The 13,784-nt window shown below is 42.2% G+C and overlaps 1 long non-coding RNA gene across 10 annotated transcripts in view; it reads left to right on the top strand.

The window, feature by feature from the left end:
• LOC134810422 (uncharacterized) overlaps positions 1-13,784 on the top strand; it is a 61,048-nt gene that overhangs the window by 8,694 nt on the left and 38,570 nt on the right. For 9 of the 10 annotated variants that reach the window (XR_010158411.1, XR_010158406.1, XR_010158407.1 and 6 more), the window contains exon 2: positions 316-466. This is a non-coding gene — a long non-coding RNA (uncharacterized LOC134810422). Of the gene's footprint in view, positions 1-315; positions 467-6,624; positions 6,748-13,784 lie in introns of all 10 variants that reach the window. The other variant, XR_010158409.1, reaches the window with a different exon arrangement.

Raw genomic sequence — 13,784 nt, 5'->3', positions numbered from 1 at the left:
AGAGAATTGATAGGGATAAAGAAGAGGCATCAAGAGACTTGGGGTATCTGCTACTGAAGACATCAGCTCTCTATGACAAAACAGCACAGCATGTTTGGAGTAAGAGAAAGCTGAAGTCTCAACAAACAAATAGATTCTTAATGTTCTATACCACCGGACAAACTGCAGCCCTTTTATACATATGGAGTATTTTCTGGGCCAGTCCTGTGGCCCCTTTCAAATGTATGGTGTTGAAACGTAGTAAGTTTACGTCTTTAAGGTCTGCCCCTCCCTTCTTGCATTATATCATAAACTCTTCTCTTTTTTTTTTTTGAGACGGAGTCCCGCTCTGTCACGCAGGCTGCCAGGCTGGCGTACAGTGGCGCAATCTCAGCTCACTGCAACCTCCACCTCCTGGGTTCAAGCGATTTTCTTGCCTCTGCCTCCTGAGTAGCTGGGATTACTGGCACACACCACCAATGCACAGGTAATTTTTTTGTATTTTTTAATAGAGACAGGGTGTTGGCCAGGCTGGTCTTGAAATCCTGACTTCAGTGATCTGCCCGTCTTGGCTTCCCGAAGTGCTGTGATTACAGCCATGAGCCACCGTGCCCGGCCAACTCTTCTCAGTTCTAAGTGTCCTAACACCCTTCATCTCCTGCTGACTGCAAGGCAGTTCTCAGGGAGGAGCCTGGATTGTGTCCATGTATAAAGAAAGACTCTGCTGCTGATGTGCAAAGGAATGTGGATGTGATAGTTTCCAGCCTGAAAGTCCCCCTTTTCATCTCCGCAGTATAGTTCTTAGAAACAAACAAGCCTTGCTTTTACAGTGAGTCCATATCTAAAACTTTATGTGAACCCAAAATACCTGGGATAGGTCTCAGTCAATTTAGAGAGTTAATTTTGCTAAGATTAAGGATGCATCCAAGACAGCTTCAGAAGGTCTTGACAACGTGACAACATGTGTCCAAGGTGGTTGGGGCACAACTTGGTTTTATACATTTTAGGGAGCTATGAGACATCAATCAATATATGTAAGATGTACATCAGTTTCATCTGGAGAGATGGGACAACATGAAGCAGGGAGGGGGCTCCCAGGTCACAGGTACATTTGCATTCTTTTGAGTTTCTAATTAGCCTTTCACTGAATACATACCTATGACCTGGGTTTCCAGGTCATAGGTACAACTGCATTCTTTTGAGTTTCTAATTAACCTTTCACTGAATACATAACTTACAGGAATAGTCACTTATGCCTTAGTCTGGCTTAGTGAAACAATAGGGAAAAGGAAGCAATTAGATATGCATTTATCTCACATGAGCAAAAGGATGACTTTGAGTTCTGTCTGTCTTTTGTCTACAGGGAATTTTCTTGTGGGCAAATTGTGAGGGAGGTATGTAGCTTTTTTATCTTTGTTGCTATCTTGTTTAGGAGTGCAATGGGAGGCAGGTTTGCCCCACAGTTCCCAGCTTGACTTTTCCCTTTGGCTTAGTAATTTTGGAGTCCTAAGATTTATTTTCCTCTCACATCTCCCCGTTTTTCTTTTTAAAATCTTTCAGAGACAGCATTTTAGAAGAAAACAAGTCTCTGGTCTCAGGCTTTGTCTGATCTCTCATGGCTAGGATAGTTTATTCCTAGATGGATAAGTACCACGCTATTTGGAAAGCTCATTTTTAGTAGGTTATGAAGTCTCATGTCCTTTGAAGAGAAAATAGGGGGAGGAAGGAAGAAAAACAACAACAAACAAACAAAATGAAGAAGAATCCTGGAAAATCAATATAGGCCGTATTACTCTGAAGTCCATGTCAGTAGGCAGGTATGAAAGTGGTTTATGTGTGTAAATAGGTTGCTATTATTTTCTTCTGAAGTTTACGTTGTCTAGCTTCAGTTTGTAGGGCTTTAAGAAAGACTGCTTAATTTTAAGTGATTTCAAATCAGGAAAAATGGGATCGGGGGAAGTAAAGGAAAGAAGAAAAAAATTGAAAACATTATTTTGGAGACTTGAAGCCAGGAAAAATTTTTGAATTCAATCTAAATTGTAGAAAATAAAAAAAATTGAAAAACATTAGGCAAGACTAGAATCTAATAACAGGTGTACTATAGTTTATGTTGAAATATAATTTTCCTCTCTCCAGTCTCATTTTCACTAAAGACAAGTCATAGGACAAATTCATTTGCAAAATAAGTTGTAGTCTTATTATACTTGGCTGGAGTATTTGCATAAAGTCAGAAGAATAATTATTTGCTATATAGGCTCCTCTTTTTTTTTATTGGCTTTGCTAGAACTTTATTCCACTAAGAATCTCAGATTTAACTTTAATGCATTAAGCCTGGCCTGTGCCTGCAAATCCTTGCGTTAGTTGAGTGAATTCCTCACTTCAAGGTCCCAAGAAAACTTGGGGCTCCTGGGCCTGTCAGAAAGTGACATTCTTTACTCACTACAGGTCACCCTGTTCCAGGACTGTGCAGACAAGGTATGAGACCAGGTTTCTCAAGGAGTTTTTATTGGCTCTAAAGTCAACTTTCATTCTTTAAAGGAGTCTGTTTGTATCTGAAAGCATCCCATTCCAGTCAAAACCTTGGTAAAATAACCAGTGTCTCCAATTGTGCCCTGTTACAAAGGAACATTCTTGAGAAAGAATCTTTCTCAGAGGAAAGATTCTTATTGCATGTATGCAAATAACTATATCGCCATAAGTTAAGAATACTCACAACTAGTTTCTAAATTTTGGAGAAATCAGGTAGAGAGAAATATGCTCCAAATTTTGTTTACAGAAATACACTTTACTCCATTGTTAAAAGCTATAAATAGCTCAAAAGAAAAGTTTTCTTGGCTCTGAAAAACAAAGGGTCAGCAATGTTTTAGGCAAAAAGTCATAAAAGGACTATTTCAGTTTCCTGTTAGTTCAGTCCATGCAGTTAACTTCTTTTCTGCTTGATATTCATGAACATTTCAGCTCTCCGTTGGAGTCTTGGAAGTTTTTCCTCTATTCTAGTGTCACAGTCTCCAAAGTTATTAGAAGCCTGCATTCAAGAGCACCTGTCAGAGTCCCACAGCTGATTATAAAACCACCTTTTGAATAGGATAAAAGTAAAACAACTGTGGATAACAAAAGTCTTAGAACAGTCATAAAGACACAATTGACAAAGATATTTGGTTACTTCTGTGGCATACAACAATTTTACATAATTATAATTACCACAATTACATAATAATAATAATTACCACTGATAACATATGCCAAGTCATATCAGAATCCAGGAATTTCATACAATTCTCAAACATATACCAATAACATACGTGCATAAATATAATCCAAAGAAGATTAAACATTGTTTTATACTTGACAATACTTCCTGTATGATTTTATTATATCAAATAAACCAAATATGTCTCTTTTGGATTTCAGGGGACTAATATCAAAAAATTAATGAGGACCAAAGTTAGAATTTGATTTTGGAAGGTTTGTCAAACATAAAAAGTTTAAAACACTTAATATCACAAAGTAGGATCACAGGTCATTGTAAAGTCATTCATTTAGACAAAGTGATAACTCAAAGATTTTTTTTAAGGCGAAAATCTTTATTCTTTGAGAGGAGACTTCATTTCCCAAACAATAAGCCTTAATAAAGACAGGATGAGGCCAATTAAACTTGTTCTCCAAAATTTTATAAAGCCTATAATATTAAATAGTTTAATCATCTTGACCATAAGATGTAATTTCCATAAGCCTTTTTTATAACCTTTTATTAAGGAGTGGGTTAATGCTCCAAGAAAACCTTGTTAATCTGACTCAGAGGCCCATATGCTAGTCTTGCATCAGTGCCTTTGACATTAATGGTTAATTTATAGAGAAACTAAACTTATTTTAGCTCTCAAAATTGACCCTTACAATGTCACACACCCATGTCTTCCATGATAGTTCCTGGGTCTTGAGAAGTTGAATAGTTTTAATTTCTGGCCCTGTGTCTCATAAACACAGTTTATTTTGATTGGTATCTTCTACAAGGTCTGAAGATAAAGCTTTAACTGCTGTCAGTGTTTAAGATTTAGTCGGACTTGGCATCCTTTTTAGACCCAGGAGTCTAAACCCTGTAACTTGATGGCACAAGGACTTTAAAAGCACATACAGAAAGTTACACAGATGTAATAACCTTAATGAAAAATAGTTTTTCTTTTAATCTCAGTTTTTTCTAAGCAGACCAAAACTTAGTAATAATGACATAGGAATTATTTCAATTAAAGTGTAAAATCTGTTTGTTAGGCCAGTTACCCAAAAGCAAAAGAAAAGAGCTTCTGCACTGCGACTGCTGTTCCCTGTGGAGAATCCATTTAGATTAACTGCAAGTCAAAATTAATTAAAGAGATACTTGAATTAGTTATGAGAGGTGAAGCCAGCTGGGCTTCTGGGTCGGGTGGGGACTTGGAGAACTTTTCTGTCTAGCTAAAGGATTGTAAACACACCAATCAGCGCTCTGTGTCTACCTAAAGGTTTGTAAACGCACCAATCAGCACTCTGTAAAAACGCACCAATCAGAGCTCTGTGTCTAGCTAAAAGTTTGTAAGCACACCAATCAGCACTCGTAAAAACACACCAATCGGTGCTCTGCGTCTAGCTAAAGGTTTGTAAACACACCAATCAGCACTCTGTAAAAACGCACCAATCAGCGCTCTGTGTCTAGCTAAAGGTTTGTAAATGCACCAATCAGCACTCTAAAAATGGACCAATCAGCACTCTGTAAAGTGGACCAATCAGCGCTCTGTAAAATGGACCAATCAGCAGGGCATGGGCAGGGCCAAATAAGGGAATAAAAGCTGGCCACCCAAACCAGCAGCTGCAACTGGCCCAGGTCCTCTTCCACACTGTGGAAGCTTTGTTCTTTTGCTCTTCACAATAAATCTTGCTGCTGCTCACGCTTTGGGTCTGCACTACCTTTATGAGCTGTAACACTCGTTGCAAAGGTCTGCGGCTTCACTCCTGAATTCAGCAAGACCATGAATTCAGCAAGACCACGAACCCACTAGAAGTAAGAAACTGTGGACACATCTGAACATCTGAAGGAACAAACTCCAGACATACCATCTTTAAGAATTGTAACACTCACCACGAGGGTCCGCAGCTTCATTCTTGAAGTCAGTGAGACCAAGAACCCATAGGCAGGAACCAATTCTGGACACAGTTAGACATAGGAAGAGTGTTTCCTGGGTTGTAAGTGAAAATTTTTTATTTCATAGAACAATTTAAAGCCAAAAGCACAGAATATTATGTTGGAAGGAAGCATTTCCTTTAGACCTTTAAGAGAAAACATTTTTAGCATCAGACCACAACAGAACCCAAAAAAAAAGAAGCTTACAGAAGCTGAAAATGAGTTGAAGAATAGAGTGATTATTTCAGGCACTTTAAAAGGGGAGAAAAAGCTGAAAACAGTGAGATGCAATACAAGTTGAAATTTGCTTAAAAAATTATAATGTCTTTTATCAATTTTAATTTTATTAAGAATGAAGCAATACTTCAAGAAAATTCCATTGTTCTAACCAATTTTTTTTTTTTTTTTTTGTGATAGAGTCTCACTCTGTCACCCAAGCTGGAGTGCAGTGGCACAATCTCGGCTCACTGCAAACTCCGCCTCCTGGGTTCAAGCGACTCTCTGCCTCAGCCTCCCGAGTAGCTGGGATTACAGGCGTCTGCCACCACGCCTGGCTAATTTTTGTATTTTTAGTAGAGACAGGGTTTCACCATCTTGGCCAGGCTGGTCTTGAAGTTGTGACCATGTGAGCCACCTGCCTTGGCCTCCCAAAGTGCTAAGATTCTTTAGTATATAAATGGTTTTTAGAAAATACCAAAACCCAATTCCTAGAAAGACCATTAGAAATAATTTCCCTTTAATTATAGACAACTTGATTATCTAAAAGCTTTTTTTTCCATAAATCCTCTTATGATTTACTCCAGACCATTCATGACATGCTTGTGAGGTGGAAGAATAGGGTCTGGAGGCAGGGAATCTAAGGCCAATTTGCCCTGACTTCCTAGAACTGAATCAAAAGGAAAACCCCACCTCTCCGCACCCAAGTAACAAAAGTATCAGAGGCTACTGTCTTTGCACTGCCTCACAGATGAAAAATGGAAAGTACCTCTGATTGGTCCCCTCCCACAACCAATCAGACTGGTTGCAAGCCAAGTCTTCACGTGTAACTTTGTAACTTCACTTCAACCTCTGATTTGTCACCTCCCACAACCAATCAGACTTGTCGTGGGCCTCTCCTTCACTTACATAGGGTATAACCAAGTAACCAATGGAAAACTTCTAGAGGGTATTTAAACTCCAGGAAATTCTGTAACCGGCCTCTTGAGCTCCTTGCTGGAGCCCAATCCCAGTCTGTGGAGTGTACTTTTATTTAAATAAATCTGTGCATTCTTTGCTTCATTCTTTCGTTGCGTGGTTTGTGCATTTTGTCCAGTTCCTTGTTCAAAATGCCAAGAACCTGGATGACTCATAGTCAAGACCCTCCACCAGTAACATATATTGGCGAGCCAGCCAGGAGGTAAGCCCAAAGTTTGGGATTTATTTTTCTTCTCTTGCTTTCCCTTTTCCTCTCTGCTCCTTACAGGGGAACTCTTTTCTCTCTCTTTTTCCCTTTCCAGCTTGGAACCCTCGGTGGACAGTGCCTAAGCACAGAGGCAAACACAGGTTTCTAACAGGGCCACTCTCCGGTGAAACTGAAAGGTTTCTGTGTGAAAGTGCCTGACCACCACTGCCCAGTTCAGGTGAGGGACCTGAGTCCTTTTCCTTTTTTCAGTCTTTCAGTGGCCGTTTCCTAGTAGCTTCTTGGTAATTGAGGGAAACTGGCCGGGACCACTCTCTACTGTTACCTGAAGGCCAAGGAGTGAACCTGGGATAGCTCCCCTGCCCAGAAGGTGGAAGGACTCTTTTGTATCTTTTTGAGTTATAGTCCCTGATCCCTACCTGTGATGCAATTGGCAGCAGAAGCTCGTCCAGGGTGAACTCACACACATTTCAGGTGACTTAAACCCTCTTTCTTAAGCTAAATTCTCCCATAAAGTTAGCCTGTAAGGACAAAAGATAATATCTCTTAGATGTTTTGACCTCCCTTCTCCTACTCAATCTATTGACTGGCTGAGGACCTTTGGGACCCACAAGCTTTAGAACACATTCTACATCTTGGACCTCCACTTAAGGGAGCTTGGTGGTCATTGCTTTGGCATCAATTTGCTTGCCCTGAACCCCATAGAAATTCTATATATCTTTTATATACCCAGTATAAACCCAATCTTTTATATAACCTCTGCACCATTTCTTCATGGGGAATATCCCACTAGCCTTGGTACCGTTAACTCTGCAGTGTTCGGGAACCTCCTTAGTCTTGCAAGGAATGCAGGAAGATATGGCCTATCTAAATTGGTAGGAAGCTAGAAGCTGAGACCTTCATCCAGGGACAAGAGAAAAGCTCATATTAGGCCATTGCCTTTGGAGGGAAAACATGCAAAGCAACACTGGTGCCCATCTAAGGTCAGAGATGTCTGACACTTTTAGACTGGACCTCAAAGGGGGATGCCTAGGGGATCCAACTGCAGACCTCAACCTCTCCAAAGGGGATGCCCTAGGCAGAGGTTCTCAGGTCTAGTCTAAGGCCTCCTTAGAATTTTCTCTCTCTTGCAGACCACTACAGGAAACACTCCATTTATTCAACCTGACTTCCCACTTGGCTGCATCCTCAACCATTGAAATGAATTTGACCCTGATAATCTAAGGAGGAAACATTTGATATTCTTTTGCAATAATACTTGGCCCCGGTATTGTTTGGAATCTGGAGTTTGCTGTTGAATGGGAAAGCGGGATGATGTTGCATGTATCCAGGCCTTGGTGCTGCTGTCCTAAGAAGGGTCAGGCCTGGTCAGCATATGGTGCTCTCCTTTGGTGCTATTTGGCTCGTGTCTTCAGAGTCTGAGGAGGTTTGGCCTTTAAAAATCAAACTGCCACCGAAACTGCTTTAAAAATTTTTGGTTCACGGCCTTCACTGGATTACCTACTGGAGCAAACAAAGTGTAACCATGTAAAACCTGTGAGCTTGTATTGATATCTCATGGCTAGAGTTCCAAGGTAAAAGCTATTTGATCTTCATTTGTGTGTGTGTATACATGTCTAGATGTGTTTATTTGTATGTACACTTATTGTTATATGTTGTGTCAACCAAATCAGCTTATAAATAAAAAAGCACTCATAAATAAGTTCATGTGAACTTGAAAAGACATTTGGCTTAAAATCTCTATTTTCTCTGATAAAGTATTTGATTTAAAGCCCTTTTTTTCTTTAAGCCAATTAATTAGAGCACTTTTACATGTTTCTAATAGTGAAACATCATATACATGACACATAAATACATAGATGTATTATACATGCAGATAGAAGTAGAGCTTATCATTTCACAAGACCTCTTTTTTTCCTCCTGTTCTAGACTTCTAATTTCTTGATCTTATTACCCTAGGCAGTTGTCAGCTAAGATAACCCTAAATTTGCATATTAAAGGAACTCTTAGATGAAAAAATCAGATAGTGAAATTTACATCTCAAGGTACAGAGAGAAAGAGTCTGGTGCTAGTGTTTCCAGAATTTATTCCTTCTGGTGGGTTCTTGGTCTCTCTGACTTCAAGAAAGAAGCCTCGGACCTTGCAGTGAGTGTTACAGCTCTTAAAGGTGGTGTGTCCAGGGTTGTTTGTTCCTTCTGGTGGGTTTGTGGTCTCACTGACTTTAGGAATGAAGCTGCAGACCCTCATGGTGAGTGTTACAGCTCTTAAAGGTAGTGTGGACCGAAAGAGTGAGCAGCAGCAAGATTTATTATGAAGAGCGAAAGAACAAAGCTTCCACAGCATGGAAGGGGACCTGAGTGGGTTGATGCTGCTGGCTGTGGTGGCCAGCTTTTATTCCCTTATTCGTCCCCACCCACGTCCTGGTGATTGGTCCATTTTACAGAGCACTGATTGGTCCATTTCACAGAGTGCTGATTGGTGCATTTTACAGAGTGCTGATTGGTACATTTACAATCCTTTAGCTAGACACAGAGTGCTGATTGGTGCGTTTTTACAGAGTGCTGACTGGTGCATTTACATTCCTTTAGCTAGACACAGAGTGCTGATTGGTGCGTTTTTACAGAGTGCTGATTGGTGCATTTACAATCCTTTAGCCACAGAGTGCTGATTGGTGCATTTACAATCCTTTAGCTAGACACAGCGCGCTGATTGGTATGTTTTTATAGGGTGCTGATTGGTGCATTTACAATCCTTTAGCTAGACACAGAGTGCTGATTGGTGTGTTTTTACAGGGTGCTGATTGGTGCACTTACAATCCTTTAGCTAGACACAGAGCACTGATTGGTGTGTTTACAATCCTCTAGCTAGACAGAAAAGTTCTCCAAGTCCCCACTCGACCCGGGAAGTCCAGCTGGCTTCACCTCTCAATTCCCCCTCTAAACAGGACACCCCAACTGCTGTTGGGAATTGGGCGATGACCGCTCTAGCTACTTCCTGCTGGATAGGGGCGAAGAAGGGGCCTTATAGTTGTAGTGTCCTCCAGAGAGGAACTCTGTAGGCCAGCCAAAGGGCCAGTGGGTCGAGCCAGGGGTCCTCTGTAGAAGTTGTTAGTTGAGCTCATTTGGGGTTCCATTTGTAAGACCATCTGTAGCTTGATGGCATCAATCCTGGAGGAAACAAATTTGACAAAGAGGTTAAAAACACAGGGCCTGAAGGGAAGTAACACCAAGATGGCTGTCACAGGACCTACAAATGGGAGAAACCATGTTGCCCAACTCCAGAGGTTGGTATAAGAGTTTGAAAGGCGCTGTCTGATTTCAGAAGCTTTTTCCTGTAAATGCCGGCTGCATCTCATACTATCCCTGACGGGCTAGTGTAAAAACAATGCTCTTCCCCTAAGAAGGTGCAGAGTCCTCCTTTCTCAGCAATGAGGAGGTCTAGGCCTTGGTGGTTTGGGAGAGTCACTGCTGCCAAAGAGTCTATTTGGGATTGCAGAGTAAGGATAGATTCTGTTTTTTCTTGTAAACTGAGAAATCCTTTGAGAGTGTGTGGTAGTAGGATAATGAAGTAGATAAACTGGCTATTCCAGTTCCTGTAGCGGTAGCCATTCCTAACCCTATAAGTAGGGGTATTAGTTGTATGGCTCTGTGCTGACACACTTGAGCTTTGAGGGACACTGATAGGGTCTGATTTCCTGGGGCAGTGTTAATGTTGGGAATTAGGAAGACTCCTAGAACTGGAGTGTTGCAGGGACTGCTGCATTTTCTTACTAAGCCTTGAGGTTTTAAATGTCTAACAATATCCTGTAATCCTTTATGAGCTTCAGACCTTAAGGGATATTTCCTTTGATAAGGAAAAGTGGTGGGGTCTTTTAGCCTGATTTGGACTGGGTGGGCATACTGTGCCCTTCTGAATTGTCTTTCCAATGCCCAGACTTCAGGGTTGATTCCCTCCTCAAGCAGGGGACAACAAATGGGTACCTTGTTCCGCATATTCTTGTAGATAATAGCTCCAGCTTTGGCTAATATGTTCTTCCCTAATAAGGTTGTGGGACTTTCAGGCATAACAAGAAAGGCATGTGAAAAGAGTAAAGTCTCCCAATTACAGCTGAGGAGGTGGGAGAAATACTTGGTTACAGGCTGTGCCAGGATTCTTCGGATGGTAACGGACCTTGAGGACAGCTGTCCAGGACAGGAGATTAACACTGAGAAAGCCACATCAGTGTCCAGGAGGAAGTCAATTTCCTGGCCCTCAATGGTTAAACATACCCGGGGCTCAGTGAGGGTGATGACATGAGCTGGCACTTGCCCTGGGCACCCTCAGTCCTGTTGTTGGATCATCTGGTTGGGGGCTTCTCACCCAGAGAACCTTTGTCCTCTGGGACAGTGTGCCTTCCAGTGATTGCCTTGGCATAGTGGACATGGGCAAGGGGGCAGCTTGTTTCTCGTTGGACAATCTTTTTTAAGGTGTCCTTGCAAACCAAACTAGTAACAAGCCCTACTGGGTGATTAGCCTGCTCCATTTTCTGTCATCTCTGAACCACCAAGGTTTGTTTGTCTGAGGGCCATGACTAAGCCTGTGGCCTTTCTCTGATCTCACTTTTCCTTTTCGGCTTATTCCTGTTGGTCCCTATTATAGAACACTGAGGTTGCCAGGTTTAATAATGCCTCCAGATTTTGTTCAGGGCCCAGGGCTCACTTTTGGAGCTTTCTCCTGATATCTGTGGCTGATTGGGTAATAAACTTATCTTTTAGTATCAATTGACCCTCAAGTGAGTTGGGTGACAGGGGAGTATATTTTCTTAAGGCCTCCCATAACCACTTGAGGAAGACAGGAGGATTTTCTTCCTTTTCCTGAGTTATGGTGGACATCATTGAATAATTCATGGGCTTTTTCCTAATTCTCCTTAGTCTTTCTAGAACACCAGTCAACAGATGTTTGCGACTCCAGTCCCCATGATCTGAGTCAAGATCCCAGTGGGGATCCACACGGGATGGCTTGCTGACCAGTAGGAAATTTGTCCCTTTCTTTGGCTGTCATTCTATCATTTACTTGACTAAGATACCAGGTATCTCCAAACTCTCAGGCTGCAGCTAAAGCTGCATTTTTTTCATTAAAGGCCAGGGTTTGATCTAACAATAGCATGACATCTCTCCAAGTGAGATCGAAGGTTTGCCCTAGACCCTGTAGGACATCTATGTACCTATCAGGATCATCTGAAAACTTTCACAGGTCTGCCTTGACCTGCTTTAAATCAGAGGGGAGAAGGGGACAGGTACCCAGGTTGGGCCAAATTCCCCTCCCCCTACAGCTTGAAGGGGACATAACCAATAGCCCGGGGGTTTTTGTGATCCTTTCGAGATTTCTTTGCTTGTTTCCTTCTGGGTGGGAAAGATTAGAGGAGGCTTATCATTAATAGGAAGGGGAGCCATAGGGATGCTAGTATATGGGAATAAGCTGAAAGGTCCTCCTGTGGGATGTAAATTGCAAGTTTTGCATAGTTGTGGATTCTCCTTCAATGAAAAGAAAGCTTGGACATAGGTATTTCACTCCATTTGCCCTCCTTTTTATAGAAAAGGTCAAGCTGCAGGATAGTATTGTAATTTACACTTCCCTCAGGTGGCCATTTTTCCCCATCAGAGAGAGAAAATATTGGGGCCAGGCCATAATACAGAAAAAAATGAGCCACTTCTTTTTCAGGGTTTGTGGGCCAAATTGGTCCCAATGGCTTAGGATGCATTTCAAGGGTGAGCCTGTTGATGCCTGAGTGTTTCCCATGTGAAAGAAAAAACCACCTGTGGTTTTGGTTTGTTTGTTTTCCCTCCTTGCCTAAGAACCCACAACAGTCCCTGGACCCTGCTGATTGGAATAGTTGCGCTCACCGACACAGCAGCAGAAACACTAGTTTTCCTCCTAGACCACAAGGAGGACCAAGGAGGGTCAGATTTAGTGGCCCTTACCGACGCATTCTCGAAAACCTGCACCCTTGCCTGTCCTCCTAGACCACAAAGAGGACCGAGAGAAATTGGATTTAGTGGCCCTTACTGACGCATTCTCGAAAACCTGTTAGAATCCTAAGCATTTTCCTGTTAGTATTGGGACATACCACTGTCCTATAAAGATGTTATGCCCCAAAAAAGAAGTGGAGGACCATACCCTGAGGGAAGGAAGGGATCTCCAGGGTTGGAAGAGTGACGCCTTTTGTCCTCACTTCTCATCATATGAATAGGAACGGTATCATTTCTGAGGCTCCCCATATCCTAGCTTCAGGAGTAGCTTTTATTAGGCCTGCTAGTCTGAGGAGAGATCCTAAAATTCCAGATAGTCCCCCACAGTGGGGCTTTGAGCAAAAATTATGTCTTTCTCATTGGTGAGCCCAGGTGCCCAAAGAAGGGAACAGAGTCCTGAGGTTTATACTATAAATCATTCTTATAAGATAAACTAGGAATGCACCAGAGACAGGGAGTGGTTTTTAGAAGCAAGACTAGCCTCAGAGAAGAGAGGCAGGAGGAAGTTTGTCTGGCAGGCATTAGGACCCAGGAGGCAAGGGTCAGGATAGATAGGACAGATGGGCGAGTCTCGCTTGGGCTATGTGACTTTGAGAGTTCCGCTCATGGCTACAGGGTCAACCAACTTTTTGTCGGGACCCTGGAGCTGAATGGCTTTCCTCTCTGCCAACCCTCGGCTCAGCCCAGAAGTACAGGAAAAGTGGAAGCTGGTTCCAGGCAAACCAATGCTCCCAACTCTGAAGAGTCAAGGGTTGTTAAAGAACACTTTCCCAGCACGCCTGACATCCATGTCTTTAGTCCGGCGGCCACGCTAGTCACTTTTAACTGGCCGACAGGTGCCCTGTATTTAGCCCCTGAATTCTAAGGAAAAAATAGGACAGAATAGCAAGCGAAAGGGGTCTGATGGTACTCATTGCTTGGTGATAGTCCCTTCATGGTCACCAAGATGTTTCCAGAATTTATTCTTTCTGGTGGGTTCTTGGTCTCACCAACTTCACGAATGAAGCTGCGGACCTCGCAGTGACTGTTACAGCTCTTAAAGATGGCACATCCAGAGTTGTTTGTTCCTCCTCGTGGGTTCGTGGTCTTGCTGACTTCAGGAATGAAGCTGCAGACCCTCACGGTGATTATTACAGCTCTTAAAGGTACTGTGGACTCAAAGAGTGAGAAGCAGCAAGATTTATTATGAAGAACGAAAGAACAAAGCTTCCACAGCATGGAAGGGGATCCAAGCGGATTGCTGCTGCTG

Source organism: Pan troglodytes, chromosome 6 (assembly GCF_028858775.2).
Source record: "Pan troglodytes isolate AG18354 chromosome 6, NHGRI_mPanTro3-v2.0_pri, whole genome shotgun sequence".
In the NCBI taxonomy this organism is placed as follows: Eukaryota; Metazoa; Chordata; class Mammalia; order Primates; family Hominidae; genus Pan; species Pan troglodytes.
This window is presented reverse-complemented; position numbering and strand designations above follow the sequence as displayed.